Consider the following 17,979-nt stretch of genomic DNA (forward strand, 5'->3'; position numbering starts at 1 on the left):
TCCCTCCGCCCGCCGCGCCGCCCCTCTTATACCCGGCGATTTGCATGTCAATCAGCCCATTGGCCGCGACGCGCGGGCACCCGCCGCGGCGTGGGCCGAACGGGCCAATGGGAGGCGGGCGCTTTGTCTGCGGGGCCGGGGGGCGGGGCCGCTCCGCGGTGCGGGGCTGTGCGGGGCCGCTGGCAGCTGCGGTTCCCCCGCACCCGAAGCCCCGGGTAGGGGCCCGTCCCGCCGCCGCCTGCTGCTTTGCCCCCTTGGCTGACGCGCGTGGCGCTTGCACTGCCCGAGGGCCGGGGCCCCGCTCGAGTGGGCCCCGCCGGTGCGGAGCTGCTTTCCCGCCCTGCCCGCAGAGCGGCCGCGTGCCCCGGCGCGAAGCCCCGCGCAGACCCCGCGGGCGCCCAACGCCGCTTGACGTCGCCGGCACAAACATTGGGGCCCGCAGCGCACTGGTCCCCGTCCGACGGCGGCGCCGGGGAGCGCGGCGGGCGCAGAGCGGGCACGTGGGACGCCGTGGCTGGGGAGCCGAGCCCGCGCCGCGCTGCCCGTTGCGTCGCGGCGGGCGGGACGCTGCGTTCACAGGAGGGTGCTGCCGTGGTATTTTTTCCCTCCGTTTTGAAGCGGCGATGCCGGGGTTTTGGCGAGGAGCTGGCTCTGCAGGCGAGAGGTTTTCCTGTGCCCGGGGCGCGTAACCGCGCGGTGACAGGCCAGCTCCCGCAGCCCGCGAGCTCGTTTTCGTTGCGGAGGAAGCTCGGCGTTCCGTGCCGCGCGTCACCAGGGCTGCTCACGCCGCGGGTGTTGCACCGGGGCGAATTCTGCCCGTTTACGCCAGGAACATCGTGTCACCGCGGCTGCGGGCACAGCCCCCAGGCCTGTCGGGCCTCTTCGCCGCCGCTGTTCGCGCCGCTCGTGTCTCAGAGCTGACCGAGGGCGGAGACGCCGCTGCGTTCATCTTGGGAAGCGTGAAGCGAAGGAGCTCCCGCATCCCCCTCCGCCGCGGCGCGGGCGTGCCAGGCCTCGGGTGCCGGAACGCGGGCGGCTGCGGCGCGGCAGGGATTTCTCGTGAGGCTGCGGTCTGCGTCTGTTGGAGCGGCGAGGGGCCGCGGGGCGAGGGCTCCTGGATGCATGAGGAGGGGAGGCTCGAAGCGCGGCCGGAGAGTGGCCGTGGCTGTGCCGTCCCGTGCCTGCTCTGGCTGGGGTTCCGCGCGTCCCTCCCACCGTGTCTTTCCGTATTTCCTTTGCGAAGCTGCAGGTGCAAGGAGCTGACAAATGCGGGAGCCGCTTGGGCCGGGTGTTGACAGTGGATACCAGGGCATGGCCCGCGCTGCCGTTCCGGAGGCAGAGTCGCGGCGGGCCACCTGCGCCAGCCCTCGGGGGTAACGCGACGCTCTCTGCCGCTTCAAACCAGCTCCGTCACGGCAGGCGGAGCGGTGCGCCGTGATCTCGCCCGTTTTAATGGAAACGTCGGCTGCCGTCTGGTAAAAGGAAGCGTTCCCTCGGCGCTTCGCCTCGGCGCGTGGTGGTTCCCGAGGGAGATTTTGGTACAGGCAGCAAAGCCGCCGCGCTGTCCTTGCCGGGTCACCCCCGTCCTTGCCGGGTTACCCCCGTCCTGCTGCCTGCCGCGGGGAGGGGGAGGTGGGCAGCGGAGGGTGGGAGCTCGGCCTGGGCTGGAGCAGTGGGCTCTGTGCTGCCGGGCGCCGGCGCTCCCGCACGCGGTGTGAATCGCAGCTCGCCGAGGAGCGACGTGGCCCTCACGGAGATAACGGGGTCGCCGCCTCGCCGCGCGTGTTCTGCTGTGAGTCCGTGCGCAGAGCAGCACAACGCAGCGTACAAGGACGGGTTTTAATTCTTTATGGATCGTGTACGATCGCTAACGCAGCTGTGGTGATGGCGGCTGTGGGAGGCGATCCCGCAGCCTCGGCTGCTCGCCGCGCGTTCTGGAGGCCCCGGCGAGCGGTGTGTCCTTGCGAGATGGGGAGTCTGCCCCGGGACCCCTCCCGCGCTGCTGCTCGTGCCCTCGGGAGGGGCGTCCGGCTCCCAGAAGGGCGTCCACAGGGGCGCAACGCAGCTCTGGAAAGCTCTAAGAGCTCTGCAGGCGAGCGTGCTGCCCTCCGCGCTCGCTCTCGGGCGCGAGTCAGTGGGTCACCCCGGCTCTCCGCGGAGAATGGGGTTGGAGCACGGGATAAAGACGTGAGGAGCATGGACAGGGCCCATTGGAAACGCTTGAGCGGCTGCTTTCAGAGCGCTGTAACATCTGTTGTCGTCGGAGGCACAAGTTCTTGTCGAAAAGACACGTCACCCTTATAAATATTGATGGTGCGTGCAGACGGCGGCGGGCGCGAGCGGCAGCGGATGTCGGGCCGACGGACAGACGGCTCCCCGGGCATCGGTCTGCTGTCGTCGTACTCGCTTCTGCGCTAACAAAAACCGTTTAGGTGGCAGAGCAAGCAAAGAGCTGTCTGTCCCCCCTCCTCTCCCTGGGGGTCCCTTCGCAGATGAGATGTGCGCTGTAATTACTCTCCTGCCTTGCCTGTGACGAGAACTGGTCCCGCTCGCCGAGCCCAGGTCGGGGGGAGCGCGCCCGGAGCTGGGAGCGCTGGGGCTGCAGGCGAAAACGAAGCGAACGAGGAAGGCTGTGCGGAGGAGCCTGCAGCACTGCCGTCACCTCGCTGCCCGCTGCCTTTAGAGCTGTGGGTTATGGGGCCAAGCTCTGTTCAGTGGTGCCCAGCGACAGGACAAGGGGCAACGGGCACAAACTGAGGCACAGGAAGTTCTGTCTGAACATGAGCAAGAACTTCTTCCCTCTGAGGGTGATGGAGCCCTGGCCTAGGCTGCCCAGGGAGGTTGTGGAGTCTCCTTCTCTGGAGATATTCCAGCCCCGCCTGGACAAGGTCCTGTGCAGCCTGCTCTGGGTGACCCTGCTTGGGCAGGGGGTTGGGCTGGGTGACCCACAGAGGTCCCTGCCAACCCCTACCGTTCTGTGATTCTGGGTTTCTCTGCTGTGGAAAGCAAACATTGAAGAGGAAAAGTGGCTTGAACATCACCGCTGAGCTGCCCTTGGACTCGGATCTGTTTGTCGCTGCAAACGGCGCTTGCTGCCGCGGCGCTGAGCTTCTGTCGCGCCTTTCAGAAACCACGAGGCGTTTCCTGTCCTTCATCTACCAGCGGACTGGGCAGCCGCGCCGGCGCCCGGCAGCAGGGGCACAGCAGAACGGCTCGCGCCGGCCCGGCGCTGGTGAGCGGCGTGCAGAGGGTCCCGCGTCCGCCTGCCGCAGAGCCCCCCGACCGCGTCTGCCGCCTGTGAAGGCTCGGGTTGCCCGCCGGCTGCGCGGGCAGGCCCCGCTCTCTGCCCTTTCAAGGGGGCTTGCGGTGACATTCAGACGCACCCAAGGGTGCGGGGCTGTGCCGAGCGGGCGGTGAGGACGGCAGAGCCTCTCCCCGCGGGCGAGAGTGGGGTGGGGGCTGCGCTCTGCGGGACCCCCCCAGCACAGCCCACGGTGCCGCTTTTGTGCTGCCGTTCCTGCCCTCGGCCGGCCAGGCTCCGGCACGCGCGGGTCGCCGCAAGCTGCCTCGGCTCCTGCCACGCTGGCGGCCATGGCGGGGCCCGTGTCTCGCCAGGTTAGAGAGACCGTCGCTTGGGCACGCTCCACGTGCGGGAGCTATTCCAGGAGGCGAGCACAGCAGCTGAACTAGGTACAGAGTTCTTTTCGGCTGAATTAGGAAAAAACCTACCCTAATCTGCCTGCGTTGCTTCAGGGAGCTGTTTTGTGGTGTTTCCAGGGAAGCCTCTTGTATTTGGTTTCTGTAATACATTTGATATTTGGAAGTTATCCTAATTATGGGGCTGACTTCATCCTAGGCTTTATCCTGTCTTTGTCCTGGTGACGCGTACGTCGCTGGTCCTCCTCTGCGAGATAATTTTGTTAGTTCCTGGCTGACTTACAGGCATCCTGGCTGAAGCACGTGTTCTCCAGAGCGGGTGCTGAGTCCCGCGAACCCACTCCTGACGGAGGCCAAAGGCTCGCCGGAGCGCGTGCCCTGCGGAGCGCGTGTCTCCTGGCGCGCAGTGCGCGGCCGGGCTGACTCCCGTCCGGCAGTGACGCTCCGAGCTCGTTGGCAGGACGCAGGTTTTACGTGTGTCAGACGAACACGTGCGTAGCCAGGCTCTGCCCTCTGCTCCCGCGCGCTGTCTGAACCGCGGTGGAAAGCGGTGAGGGGTAACGGTGTTAAACTAAAACAGGGTGGGTTTAGGCTGGGTATAAGGAAGAAATTCTTTACAATGAGGGTGGTGAAACACTGGAACGCTGCAAGCTCCGGGTAGACGTGTCTTCTCCTAACGGGGCTGGTGAGCGTTACCTGCGGGCTCTCCTGCTCCCAAAGGCTCAGCGGGTTCTGGGGACCGTGAGCGTGGTGCAGGATTGCAGCGCACAGAGGAGAACCCAGTTCCTCTGCTTGGACAGTCGTTTTATTTCATGTGTTTGGTGGTGGTGTTTTTTTTTTCCTGGTGGGCCGTAGGCGTTTGCAGGAGAATGCAAAGTGTCTTCCCGCTGTTTTCCGTGCGGGCTGCTCCGTTCTTCCACCCGCCTCTCAGCCGCTGTGGGGTGGCGATGGAAGGGACCTTCGGTGGGTGGGCGCGAAGGTGCTCTGCTTCCGAGGTCGGTGGAAGATGGGTGCTGTTCCCCTGGTCGTGGCTGTGTCAGCGGAGCGTCGTAGCCCGCTCGTGTGGCTGGGAGCAAATCACGCAAGGGAAGCGGCTCGGGAAGGAGCGATGGAATCGGGGGAAGTCAGGAACGTGCCGGCGTAGATTGGTGGTACGCAGGGTGACTCAGAAGAGGAAAAAAGTACTAGCTGATACGATATGGTGTTATTTTTTCTAGATGATTAAAAATGCTTTGTTCTATTTTGGGCCTTTATTTGGTGTTTTTTTCTTTAAGCTCTGGAGGAAGGGCAGCGCTGTCCTCTGCCGCATGCCTTGTTTTATGGAGCGTGTAGGGAAGGGGTTCATGTACTTGATGAGTTCGGGACCCAGTTTAATTGGACTCTGAAACAGCTAGTTTGGGGGGAAGCCACTTTATTGGCTTCTGGGGATTACCTGATGTTCTCTAAACTCCAGTAAAAGTTTCTTAGCGCAGCCACAGCTTCTGTGTCCTTGCAATTAGCAGACAAAGCGAGCGCCAGGTTTGCACAAACAGGGACTCAGGAGCAAAGTGGTCGGACGAGATCCGCTGGAGGCCGGTGCGCGTTGCTGCGTCGGATCAAATCCCAGGGATGCGCCGCCGAAAGCTGTAATTAGAGGGCAGCTCTGAAAAGCAACGTACAACCTGTGAAAACGCGGCGGCTTCGGTACACGGCGTCGCTCTTCTCGGTGTCCTTCCCTCCCAGCCCTGCCAGAGGTGTGGTACGCGGTCTGCCAGGGCTGCGGGCGCAGGGCTGGCTCGTCCCCGGGGCGGCTGGGCTGCCGGGTCCCAGCAAGCTCCACTGGCCGCTGCGTCAGCTGGGCTGTCTAGGGAGAGGAGTGGGGGAGCGAGAGGCGGGCGCCCAGGCGCTCGGAGAGCTGCTCGTCCCTGACTCGGTGTTTGGTGGGTAACGAGGAGTTCAAAGAGCGCGACGCTGGGGAGCGAGGGTTCCGGGGCTGTGGCTGGTGACTTGCCATGCGCATTTGTGTCACGAGTGGCACGTGCTGGAGAAGGTGCAGAAGGTGGCCCTCGCGCCGGGTGGTCTGTGAAACGCCCCTGGCTTAGAGGGGAATGGAGCGCAAACGTTGTTAGAGGGGTGGTTTCAGGCCATGGCAGGGGAATCGCTAAAGCTTGGCCTTCGAGCCGCCTCCAGCTCCTGCTCTGCTGGCCATCTGCTCTGACACCTCCCTTAGCTCTGCTCTTGGAGGCTTTCCGGCACGGATTTGCTCCACTTCAGGGTCTGAGGAGAAACCAACTTGCCAGTCCCATGCCTCCGTGCTGCGTGCCCGGGGTCAAACCCTTCACCGGCGAGATGCAAGCTCCAGCAGTTGACCGACTCCAAACCCACCGCTGCCCGGTCCTGAGCAGAGCCCACCTCTTGTCTCTAACACCCATGATTAGAGACAAGCCCGGAAGGAGAGACGGGACCGATTCGTCGACGAGCGCATCGGGAGGATCGGGAAGGACAGAGCGGATGGCCTCGGTGCAGGCCCTGAGGTAGGCTTCAGCCGGGGGGAGCCAACCCGCAGGCTTGACCCTGGATGCCGATGTCAACAGATCCTGTAGGGACTTTCATTACGGAGAGCATGGGCAAGGCTGCAAGTCCCTGCCTGTCGGTGCCTGAAGTTGGAACAGCCCCGGGCGGGCAGGCAGGGCCGAGCTGCTTCCCGCAGCTGCCTGCGGAGAGCCTTGGCCTCACCCCGGCGGGGAACCGGGCAGAGGATCTGCAGGTCACGGTGTCCTCCGGGAGAGGGTCCTCAGAGGTGCCGGTGCTGCTCCTTGTGCCCTTCGGCCGAGGGCCCTGCTGTCCGAGCAGGATGTGCGCTTGCCACGCTGCCGGCCGGCTCTGCCTGTGCTGAGGAGCTCGGGAGGGCGGGGGACATCATGTCACACGTTGTGGCATCCTGACGTCCTCCCGTTCCACGTCTCAACCTCCCATCTCTCCCGGACAGCTGGACGCCCTCTGGAGCTGGGCCAGACGGACGCATGGAGGTTGTAGTCACGCTCTTCCTCAGCCAGCTTGTCACTAACGTATTCTGCCAAGAGTTGGACTCTCCTGGCAGTAAGCGTGATCCGCAGTTCCTGCTGGCTGTGTTTCGCGGGTGCTGCGAGAGCCAGGGCGCGTGGTGGCCGTCAGTGCCTCCCGCGGCGGTGCCGGCACAGGCGTCGCCAGAAACCCCTCCTGGTCTCCAGGATCTTCTCTGCTGGGGAAAGTGCCTTGGTTACCACAGCTGGTTGGGTTTTACGTGGTCGTTTGTTTCTTACGGGTTTATGTTAAGGAAGGGAGTTGAGAAGAGTTGAGCTCCAAGGAGGAACTTGAAGATCCACCACGTAAATACAGTGTCTGGGAGTGAAGTCTCTCAAGAGGGAGCTCGAAGAAATTGATGTGCTCAGCAAGAAGCTGCCTGGAGATTGTCAGCTATGGGTGTATCTGGAAGCCTCCCGCCCCTGGAGCTGATTTCGGGCTTCAGACACGCGCTCGTCCCCTCTGGCTCCAGCCCCGTCTCGTGAGGGTGGGCAGCCCCGGCGCTCACGGAGGGGTTCCCTCGGGGCCGGCGCTGCCCTGGCTGCGCGCGCAGCCCTGCAGCAAGCGGGTGACTTGCTCCCGGTTCTCCTTTCGGGCCAGGCAAACCCAGCGCCCGGGACTCCGGCTGCAGGGAGGGACGGGCAGCGCGGGCTGCGGGCTAGGGGTTGAGGGAGAGGGATTGTGGGCTCAGGTCCCGACTCCAAGGCCTGCTTTTATTCATTTTGGTTGTGTTTCCTAGGAAAAAGCTTTATGGTGTTTGTGTTCAGGCCGGAGCGGGGAGGGCACTTGGCTGGTTTTCTCTGGTGACGTCCGTCTCTCTGTGGCATCAGTAAAGCTATTTGCACAGAAGTCACCTGGAGGAGGAAATGATCTTGAAAGCTGCTGGTCTGAATTAGAGCCACTCCCGGCGGCTCCCCGAGGCGAGGGGGACCCTGTCACGGCGTGCAGCAGGGGCGGGGGGCAGGAGGTGGGTGCCTGTGGCAGCTTGCCGTCCCGGGTTGGCAGCGTGAGCCGGGCTGGCGTCCCGGACCCACGCGCCCTGCGTCGGGGCGGCTCGTGGCTGCGTGGTGGAGCAATGCTCAGAGATCAGATTGCTCCTTACTGAAAATGATCCACACTTCTCTTTTCACCCTAGACTGCCTCTTCCGCGGCCCTGCTGGATAGAAATCGCCGGTGTGAGACTACCCAGTGTGAGGCTGCTTCCGAGCTCCGGAAGTTCTGCGTGCTGGACTACGGAGAGGGCTCTGGATTTGTGCTGACGGCGAGCGCGGTGACGTCCAGTGCTGGGACCCCAGGGTGAGAAGGGCTGCGCGACCGTGGAGGGGGTCCGGTGGGGATCTGCCAGCCCAGTCAGGACCTGGGGTTTCTGCTTGAGGCGGTAACCCAGGTCTGGCCAGAAGCTGTCTGCTCCAGCTTTCGAGGGCAGCGTGACCGCAGGATGAAGAAAACAATTCTGGGAGGTGGGGTGGGTGTGGAAAGAAGTCGCTTTTTCCCCCTGGCCAGGGGGTGGGCGCGAGGGGGAGGAGCTGTTCCAGCAGCCCGAGGTGGCTGGAGCTTTGCTCGAACGCACTCCGAATTTCGCCACGGAAGCAAGGCTGTGGCAGCAGAAGGCCCCTGGTGTGCACACAGCCCTGCGCACGGGAGACCCCGGGGCAGCAACGAGCCGTTGTGCGGTGCGAGTAGCCAGCGAGAGAGGGGAGCAGTGACAGCGAGCTACCGTTAATATCTTTCGTGATGCGCTGTGTGCCTGCAGGAGAAAGTCTCCTTCCACGCTTGCCATCGTGCAAGCTCTTCTGGGACCGATGAAGCTTGATGCCGCGTGGCTTCGTGCCGTCGGCGGGACCCTCTCTCCCGCACGTCCATACTCGGTTCCTCTGCGTCCCAGCCAAGGGTGAGCTCCCGCTGCAGGACCTCACACCTCAGCCCCGGCGCCCACATTCACAGCACGTACAGGAACTTCGTTTCCTCGTGATCTTTTTTTCCCCTTGTCCTGCACTACATTTAGCTGGAGAAGCCGAACGCTGCTGGGGGAGCGCTGCCAGGCGAGGGAGGGACTGCGCCCTGCAGCGGGATTGCTTCCTCGAGGGAGGAGAGGGAAGCAGAGCGGCCAGGGAGCCCAGCGCTTCGCCCGCGTCCTCTTATCTGCAGATCTTGAACTTCATCACCACAAATATGTCATCATGGCTGAAGTCATAATTAACTTCAGCGTTTAACTGTCAGCGTAGCTGCATTAACCATCTTTATCTCTTGCCATCAGTCTCTGTTATAGCCTCTCTGCCGAGTTCCTCAGTGGTAACGCCGTTGGAATCAGGTGTTTAAAATGCCCCTCGAGCTCAGTAAACACAGCGTTGACAAATTCCAGTCTGGCTCCGGCAGGAGGCACGGTCCTGGGCAGCCCTTTTGAAGGTCTGCCGCGTCTCTGCCTGCCGGCTGGCTCAGGGGGTACGTTCTCTGCTTCTCTGTACCTTTACTGATGTAACGTTACGAGGATTGACGGACCAGTATGCACCTTTGGGCTTTCAACGTGTGTAAGCGCTGTGGCCAAAGACAGTGGCCCTCTTCTGAACAAATGGGAGTTACTTGGGCTGGAGTAGGTCTGTTTTATATGTAGGACCTTTGTTCTTTAGTTTGCAAATATTGTCACCTAAATACTTCCACAGACTGGAAAAGTGAGGTGGAGAAGTGACATGCCTTCCCCCAGTGCCACACAGCAGACAGCTGGCAGATGGAGGGACGACCCAGCCCTCCTGTGGCCCTACCCACCGGAGGCCATTGCCCCGTGCTTTTCCTTCTCGAGACACAGCCCACGATATTCCTTTACCTATCTCCCCTCCCCTTGTTCTTTCTTCCTTCCAGCCGGTGGGGTGAGGTGGAGCGGGATGGATTCGGAAGGGCTGGGCTGCTGAGCTCCACGTGGAAGATGGAGCTCCACAGCTGGCCCGGCTGGGAACCAGCTCCCCGCCCCAGGATTTCAGCAGACGCGCCGGCCGTTAACAGTGGTGTGTTCTCACCATCTCCAGTACTGGGCTAAAGCCCCACCTTCTCCCCAGAGGTGACAACCGCTGCCAGTCGTCACAGCTCCTGGCCGCACTGCGCGACCCTCGTGACTTGGAGCAGCGATTTTGGGATGAAACTCCAGAGGTTTCTGCTTTGTGGGCTACAAACCTGAGCTTTATCACGAGCGAGGCGATCCTAGCCCGCCTGTCATTACGTTCCCCGCCTGGAATTCACCGTGCAAGCAGCAGCGGCGCAATGAAAGCCAACAGGCGAGCTGGTTGCTTGGCTCGGCTTTGAAGTGGGAGCGTCTGGCATTTTGCCGTGCTCCCGCCGGGGCCGTGGGGCGAGCAGCTGGGTCTGGGTGCTGCAGACCTCGGCGAGATCCATCTCCTGAAACCACCCTAAGGGTGCTACTGGAATCGGCGGATCCTCTTGAAACCTTCGTGCATCTGCTCTGGCTTTGGATGAGCCGTCGTCCCACGGGCAGCGTCTGTCACGCCTCCCAGCGGGACGTGTTTTGGCAGCTCTGCTCGTGAATCTGCTCCTACTTGGCGTTCCGCTGAGCCTGGCAGGCGGGTTGACCCCTCCGATCCCGGTTCGGAAGGGGCTGCCCCGGGTGGTGCCCAGGCGGGCTCCGGCTGCGCTTGGTGTTGCTGCCTCCCGTGCTCCGGGGTGGGACGCGGGGTTGCTCAGAGCAGGTTGCTCCTAAGCGGAGCACAACCAGCAGAAGTCTTCGCTGATGGCAGTCGTTCCCGTGCTTGTTGTTCTCACTCGTGCTGAACGTGTACTGTTTTTGGCCTCCCGGGGCAGGTTTGGTGGTCAGCCATGGCAAGAAAGGAGGTCTTTCAAAGATGCCAGCATGGAGTTTCTCCTTCCCTGGCCTGCCTGCGCTGCGTCTCCTCCAGAAGACGTTTCACCTCCTTTTTTGCAAATCTGTGTTCCTAAAACACAAAGAAAGAGACCTCTCGGAAAGCAAGTAGGAGCTCCCCGTGGGTGGAGGTGTTGTCGGCAGCTGGGGAATCATGGATCTGGCAAAGCGGTTCGTTGTGCAGATGTTGGACCAGATCAGAATCCCAAATTTCCCTGGCTCAGGGAAGGGGTGGGGTAGATGGAGTGCCGAAACTCAACCCTGAAAACAGCTTTTCCCCTCTGTGAATAGCTGCTGCTGATGTGAGCTGGGAAGAGCTCCAGTCCCCGGGCAGACGAGGTGGGGTACGCTCCTGCCCGGGGGCAGATCTGCGGAGGAGGATGGCCTGGTGGGAGCACAAGGTGTGGCGAAGCTGCTGGAGAGGATGGTCCCCAGGAGCCGGAGTTCCCGGGCGCTGCGGGCATCAGAGCGTCCCGCGAGCGCAGGTGGGAGCCTCGCCGGCCCCGCGCTGCGGCCGGGCTCCGCACGCCCCTGGCTTCCTTACTCGCATTCGACACGTCGGGGCGGTTGGGCTCACACGCGCCCGGGCGCTCGGCGTCGGGAGACGCCTCACGGCACAACGGTCTTTGGAGGCAAAGGAGACCCTGTGGCCGACAGCCCTAAATATGACTGGGCTTAAAGCAGGAGCCTCCGCGCTGGCTCTCTGCAGTTCTGGTCTCCATAATCTTCGTTTGTTGGGCCCTGCTTAATCCTGGTTTCAGGATATAGGGCTTGTACCTGGGCAATCTGCAAATGGAAACCATAAAAAGAGAAGGTAAGAGGGAGCGGTGTGCTGTGGGAGAACAGCTCCGTGCTCGCTCCTTTTGCTCTTTCGCTGGCCCGTCAGGGATGGGATGCGGTGGGCTGCTGCTCTCCTCTGAAGCAGTTGCTATGCTCTTACATCTGACAGGTATTTCAAATAACGGCGCAAACAGGGAAAATTCCTATCGCTGTGCTGGCTGTTGGACGCCAAACACCCCTGCACGCATAAATCCCCCGACTCGGGGGTCTCCAGGCCGCAGGCTGAGTACATCAGTCCCAGAGTAAGGGTGGCCAAAGCCTCATGCTCAGAGCTCTCCTCTGCTTCTCTGTCTTCCTCCGTTTCCAGCTGCCTGCAGGATTTTTGATCACTTCCCTCCGCCAAAGCACCTTCAGCACCCCGGAGATGGGAGCTTCCCGCTGGCGGTTGGGACAGCCCTTTGCAGCGGACCCTTGGATCAAACAGCCTCACGCGTTCAGGTCTGGTCCATGCAGGACGTTGGTGCCAAAGGTTTGTTTGTTTATTGGTTTTTAATTATGCCTCTCCGCTGCAAAATCCCTACCAGTTAAACCAGCATGAAAGAGCCGGGTGACTGAAGCGGATTCCACTTGTCTGATGCGCTGACTCCGTCGCTGGTGGGGAGTTTTCCCAGCACAGCTGCACCAGCAAACCCGGTGGGCGCAGGCGCGAGGAGCTGGGCGCGTGTCGGCTGGCGGGCAGCCCGCACACCGCGTCTCCCCGTTCAGCCGCTGCCGGCTGGTGACACGAGCAGCCAGGGCGTTCGCGCCCTAAGCCAGCGTGCGACGCGCTGCGGGCAAGGCTCGGCAGCCCCTGCTGGTATCTGACCCGTGCCCACGCCGCACCGTGCCCGGAGGTTGAGGCTTTCTCCTGAGGGTGCCCCAGAGCCGGGTGTTTCGGCACCCGAAGCGGAGCTGAGCGCTGGAAAGCCCAGGTCCCCAGGCACGCCGGGAGCCCTCGGACGGAGCCGTGCCCGGCGGTCTGCACGGGCGGGCTGCAGACGAGCCTTCTGGCCGGGCGTTCTTCCCACCTCGTCGAGAGCCATCGGCCGGGGAGCTGCCAGTCGCGTGCGGTGGCTGCTCAGGTCTGGGTCGTGCACAGACACTCTGGGGAGAGCATTCCTCCCCTCCGCCTGCCGACCTCCGCGGAGGGACGCAGCGTCGCCTGCGTTTAACGCACGCACACCCTGCTCCGGCGCTGGGAATGGCCGGGGCAAAGCAACCTTTTGAAATGACTTTTTCCGAGCTGGGGAGAGGGGGACGCTGAAGAGGAGCTGGTGGCTGGGAGCGTGCTGGAGGAGGAGGGGAGCGTGGAGATTTTTATCCTTCTTTTTCCTGAAAATGGTGGTCCTTCTGCCCTCGCACTCATGTTGCTTCAAAAAAGGCAAGTCCCCTTCGGCACAGCAGACAAGCTGCTTAATCTCAAAGCCGTTTCACCCTGCCTGTGAGCATGGTAAATCTTTGGCAGCCCGAAATGAAACCTGCCCTGTCGTCCCACCCGCGCCAGGCCGTCTCCCTCCGTGCGGCGTGTGAGGGGCACACCGGGAGCTGAGCTCTGACTCCTGCCCAGCTCCTGAGACCCCAGGACCCACCGAAAACGCCGCCACGGTAGGGCTCTGACGACAGCCTGTCCAGGGCGGTCTGCTGCTCGCCGTGTGCTCCGCTCGTTCCTCTCTGTGTTCGTTTCTCTGCGCGCTGCTGCCACGGGTTTCGCCGCTGCTTTGGGCTGGTTCTTCTGCCCTCCTGTTGACTTCATCGTGGAAAAACATAGGGAGGCCCTTGGAGAAGCAATTATTTTGCGTACTGGCTGTAGTCTCCTCACGTTTGGCTGCCTTCTGATCTTTCTCTTTCCCGAGTAGTCTGACAGCTATTTCTTTATGTGTATGCAGATAGCTATGTATAAACGTGCGTGCCCAGACGCCTAGAGATACACACACGCAGAGGGAGATACACGCTGGGCCAGGGGAACTGTCTTAGTAGTTGAGTTACTGCAACGTCCCTCGAAATGAGCGTGTCTTGCCTTCCTGTGTTGATCGAAGGGGCTTCTCACCTGTGTTTGAAGGCACTTTAACAGGCGTCAGCAGCGGCGAGCGCAGGGCCCCGGCATGGTGAGCCGCCACCGGCTCAGCCCCGCGCCACGCAGCCATGCAGAGCCCCGGGCTCGATCCGGCCGCGGACGTTCCGTGGCCCTGAGGCCACCGGGATCCGCTGCTCCTCGGCCCTTTGCCTCTCTGCGGCTGCGGGGGCACGCGGTGCGGGGCAGAAGCCCCTGCCCGCCGTGGGACCCGTCCGGCGGAGGACGTGCGACCCAGGAGCATCTCCAGGCTGCTGGCCTGGTGCCCGCGGGGTGGAGCGGGTCCCTTCCCGCTCGGAGCTGCTTCCCGATCCCCGGGAGTGCCGCGGCGGGAGCGGCGCCCGCCCCGCGCTTGTCTGGGGAAGCAGAGCTGTCGGCGAGGCCGCTCTGACCTGCGTGTGGACACAGGCGGTGGGATGGAAGGTGAAAGGCGTGTGAAACCCGCCCCGAGGGGCTGGGGTTACAGCTGCGAAACCAAAAGTTCATGGAAACGCTTCCGGCTTCGTCTGGAGTAGCCGTATTTCCCTCCAAACCCAGTGGGAGCTGAGAGATCATAGGCGCCAGTGCTACTGGCGTTTCAGTTTGGAGCAGTCGCGGGGTTTTGAAGCAAATTTCCCGGCTGTCCTCGCTCCCTGCGCCGTGTGTCAGCTGGTGGCACAGTTTCTGTGCGCACAAGCTGGGTTCGTGTTGGTGGAAATGAGATCGGAAGCTCTGCTCTGAGCTTGCACCAGATGTTCTCCAGCTGCGGAGGAGGATGTGGTGGTCGGAGGCAGCGGCTGGTCCTCTGAGGAGCTGGGGACAACGTGCATGGCCAGGGGTTTGGTCCAGGGGATGAAGTCTAGCTGGAAGTAACACCCTTGAGCAGCATACGGGGTAGGTGTAAGAGCCCCCAAACCAGCTGCTTCAGCCAACGGATCTCCTCTATCACAGGCAGTTGTCTGCTGTTGTAGATGGTGCCCTTGAGATGTGTCACCTGGAGCCCTTGGTGAGTGGTGGCCTCAAGCGGGTGCTGAAGTTCAGCTCTCCGGGGACCACAGGTCGCCACGCTTGTGTCCCATACCTGCGACCGCACTGTGGCCTGCTCTGAAGTGTCTGCAGGCTCCGCGCTGCTGCGGCGAGGGCTGAGTGTTCCCCCTTTGCGGTAGGTCAGGGTGGGCCGTCGGGGAAGCACAGGCTGCTGTTTTGTACGTTAGGTGTTCGGGGAACGGCCAGAATGGTTTTCTTCCTGCACCGCTGTCTGGTGAGACCTCCATCAGGGCAGATGCGGGGTTGCCTTGGGGTTGCTGCGCCTGGAGAGTAATTGCAGCCGTCCTGGGATCCCTTGGGAAGGCCCCTGCCACCCTCTCCTCTGGTAAAAGCACCTCCACTGGGGAAGACCAGGGTGTGGGAGGCGATGGGCTCGTTCGCTGGGAGCGTCTTGCTGGGAGGTGAGGTGTTGGCTGACGTGCCCAGCTCCCCGGCACGGTGCTTGGGCTGCGCCGACGCCGGGCTGCGCTGGAGCCAGGCTGGGCAGCCCGGCCGGGAGCTGCACCGCGCCGGGGAGTACCCCCGGGAGCACCTCCACGCCTCTGGGCCCCGTCCTTCAGCCGCACGGAGCGGGGCATGGCCACGCAGCCGGCCGCTGAGCGCCCAGAGCAGCGCCCGTTCCCCTGCAGCCGTCGGAGGAACGGCCGGGACGCGCAGCGGCTCTTTCCCGGCCTCGTGAAGGGCAGAGATGCGGAGCAGAGCCCGCTGCTCTGGTGCGGGCATCGCCGCCCAGCCTGCTGGCAGGGCCCGGGCTGGAAGAAGCCCCGGTGAACGAAGCAGAGGGTCGCTCTGCGACAAGACACGGCGTCTCCCAGCCACGAGTTCACCTTCCCAAGCGCAGCCTTTGTGCCGGCTGCGGGAGGACAAGCAACGCCTGATCTGGTGGGGTCGAGCAATTTGTCCGCGCGGGCGCGTTCAGCCAGGACCGATGCCGCGCGTCGTGGGAGCCGGGCAGCCTTGGTCAGCGAGCACGACCTGGGCTGCCCGTGCCAGTGAGGTGCGAGGGTGCGTTTGTGCGGAGCGGCTTGGAAGAGGCGAGTGCTGGAGCTGGGAAGGCGGAGGAGGAGCGACACGTGGCAGTCGGTCAGAGAGGTGCGTTTCAAGCCCTGCCTCACCTCTTTCATCTGTGCAGTCCCCGCCATGTTGCCGGGGCTTCTCATCCGGAGATCCCCGAGATGAACACCGTCGTCACCCCTAAGTAGGAGGCGGTTGGAAAAATGCAGGTGTGGAGCACGCGGAGGTGAGAGCTGGGCTGAGAACAAGGTCAGCGGTCTGTGGGGCCACGCTCAGCCCCTGCCCCACACGAGGCCGCTCTGCCCGCGCCTGCTCTGAGAATCCGTGGGGCAGCTGGCTCCGAGCCCAAAGCCGGGGCTGCGGTAAGCGGCGCGGGGGGCTCGGGGCTTTCCTCTCGCGTCACAGGGCTGGGCTGGAAAGCGCGCCCTGCTCGTGGGTCCTTACGGGCGAGGGACAAAGCCTCGGGCCGCTGCAGAGGTCTTCTGGTGGGTGTGTGCTCAGGAGTGCTGCCTCAGACTGTGGGAAGCGCTGGGAGGCATCGGCCTCATTTTCCCCAGAGGATTTTGACAGCAACGCGTCTGGTTTGGAGAACCTGTCTGTCCAGGTGGTGCTTTCGTTGTGTTCCGTGGTCCGGACGGTTCTTCTATCACACCTATCAAAATAACATCTCAGCACCTTTTGGGGTGCATGAGGTGATGCGATTGCTATCCCCGGCGGACGGCTCGTTCTCACAGCCTCTCCAGTGGGAAGAGTGCACACCTGAAAGCGCTTGGCTTTGCGCTTTCATGCTCACGTAGCCTAACTAGGGTCGGGCTGGGGGTGGAGAGGTCTGAGGTGATGTGCTTGCTCCCGAGCGGTTCTTCCCACAGCCCCAGAGGGACCCGGGAAAGTCCCAGCTCCTGCAGAGTGATGTTCTGCCCTTGCTGTGGGAGCTCCTCTGTCCCAAGGAGCTCAGCCGTGGCCTCTCCTGGCTCACTTCACCGTCCGGCCGAACATCTGCTCTTCTGGACCGTGCGGAAATGCTTGTTTCTCTCTGCCTGCCTTCTCAGTCCCCAGGAGGTGGAAGGCAACGGCTTGAGCGGTGGGAGATGGTGTGACCGTGCAGAGAGGCTGCTGGGGGAAAGCTGAGCAGTCTGCTGAGCTCAGCTGTGCTTGGGGGTTGTGCTGCAGGAGGCTGCCTGCTCCCCGGCGTGAGCCATACCCCGTCCAGCGGCTGGCTGGGACAGAAGGGAGCGGCTTCCAGCGGGCGTTCCAGGGCTGCGGGTTTAAAACAAGGCTGTGCCGTTCCGCCAGGTTGAGCGAGACGTCGTTCTGCGGCAGAGTTCTGCTGCACGGGTGCGCTCAGGGGCGAGGGGTGCTGGGCAGGGGCGGGTGGAGAGACGGGAGGATTTTAGGAAGGGGTAGCGTGGCAGTGGTTCCTCCGTCCTTCCTCTTACCCCAGCGAAGCCGTTCCCTGCCGAGCGGCTCTCCCGACAGCCGTGGAGCTTCTGCCCTGCCGCTTCCCCCGGCCTCCTCGGGAAGGAGACCCTGGAGAGAAGGCTTTGCTCCCAGCTCTCCTCGAGGGCGTTTGCTGCGTGGCAGAGCAGAGGGGACAGTCCTCCAGCCCCAAAGAAGAGCCCCTTTGAGCTGTTTCTGAGGACCAGATCTCTCTGTGGCAGCAAGTGTGGGACGGATGGAAGAAGTCCATTTGCTTGGCGGTGTTAGCCATAGAAATCTTGATGAAAATGCTCTAATATACTTTTTAATGCCAAATGTGTGGTAAGATTTGTGACACCTAATGCAGGGACCACAGGAGAGTCTTGGAAGCAGAGCGAGTTCCCAGGCTCTGGTGGCTCTGAGCTGATGCCTTGGGCAGCAAGCCACGTTCTCACCAGGGCTGCGATTTCTAAATGAAACATCTCGGCGGCCGGAGCAGACCCAGGGCTGGCTTCAGCTTCTGCTGCGGTGATCACGAGCATGTGAAAGCCCTGAAAATCGTGCTGATGCAGGCAGCATCTGTACGGATCCTGCTGCCGCGTCCAGAGCGCGTGGGATGGTGCAGCTCGAAACGCCGGCTGACGAGGACAGAGCTGTCTCCGGTGCGTTAGCCAGCTGGCTGGGAGAGCTCCTCCACGCCTCCTTGTCCCTGGGAGAAGATGGTAGTGGCTGGCAACGCGTGTTTGGGTTGTCAGCAGAGAGGTGCCTGTACTGACGAGCCAAGTGGGATCGCTCTGGTACAGTCCTGGTCTTGGTAAAACCACATGGGTTGGGAGTCAGTACGGAGTTGCTTTGTCAAACACGTGGGACAGCTGAAATTTGGGTATGTGAAGTGCTGTGAGCAACCTTCTGCCTTTCTGAAGAAATGTTTCCTTCGCTGAAAACTACTGACCTGCAACACGTTCCTGCAGCGTTAGCTGGGTACGTGACAGAGATCATACAAAGGGTCACCATCCGTTCGAGGTGAAGGCGATGAAAAATGAGTGTCTTGCACTAAAACTGTTCCTGG

The sequence above is a fragment of the Opisthocomus hoazin genome, chromosome 4 (assembly GCF_030867145.1).
Source record: "Opisthocomus hoazin isolate bOpiHoa1 chromosome 4, bOpiHoa1.hap1, whole genome shotgun sequence".
Taxonomy (NCBI): Eukaryota; Metazoa; Chordata; class Aves; order Opisthocomiformes; family Opisthocomidae; genus Opisthocomus; species Opisthocomus hoazin.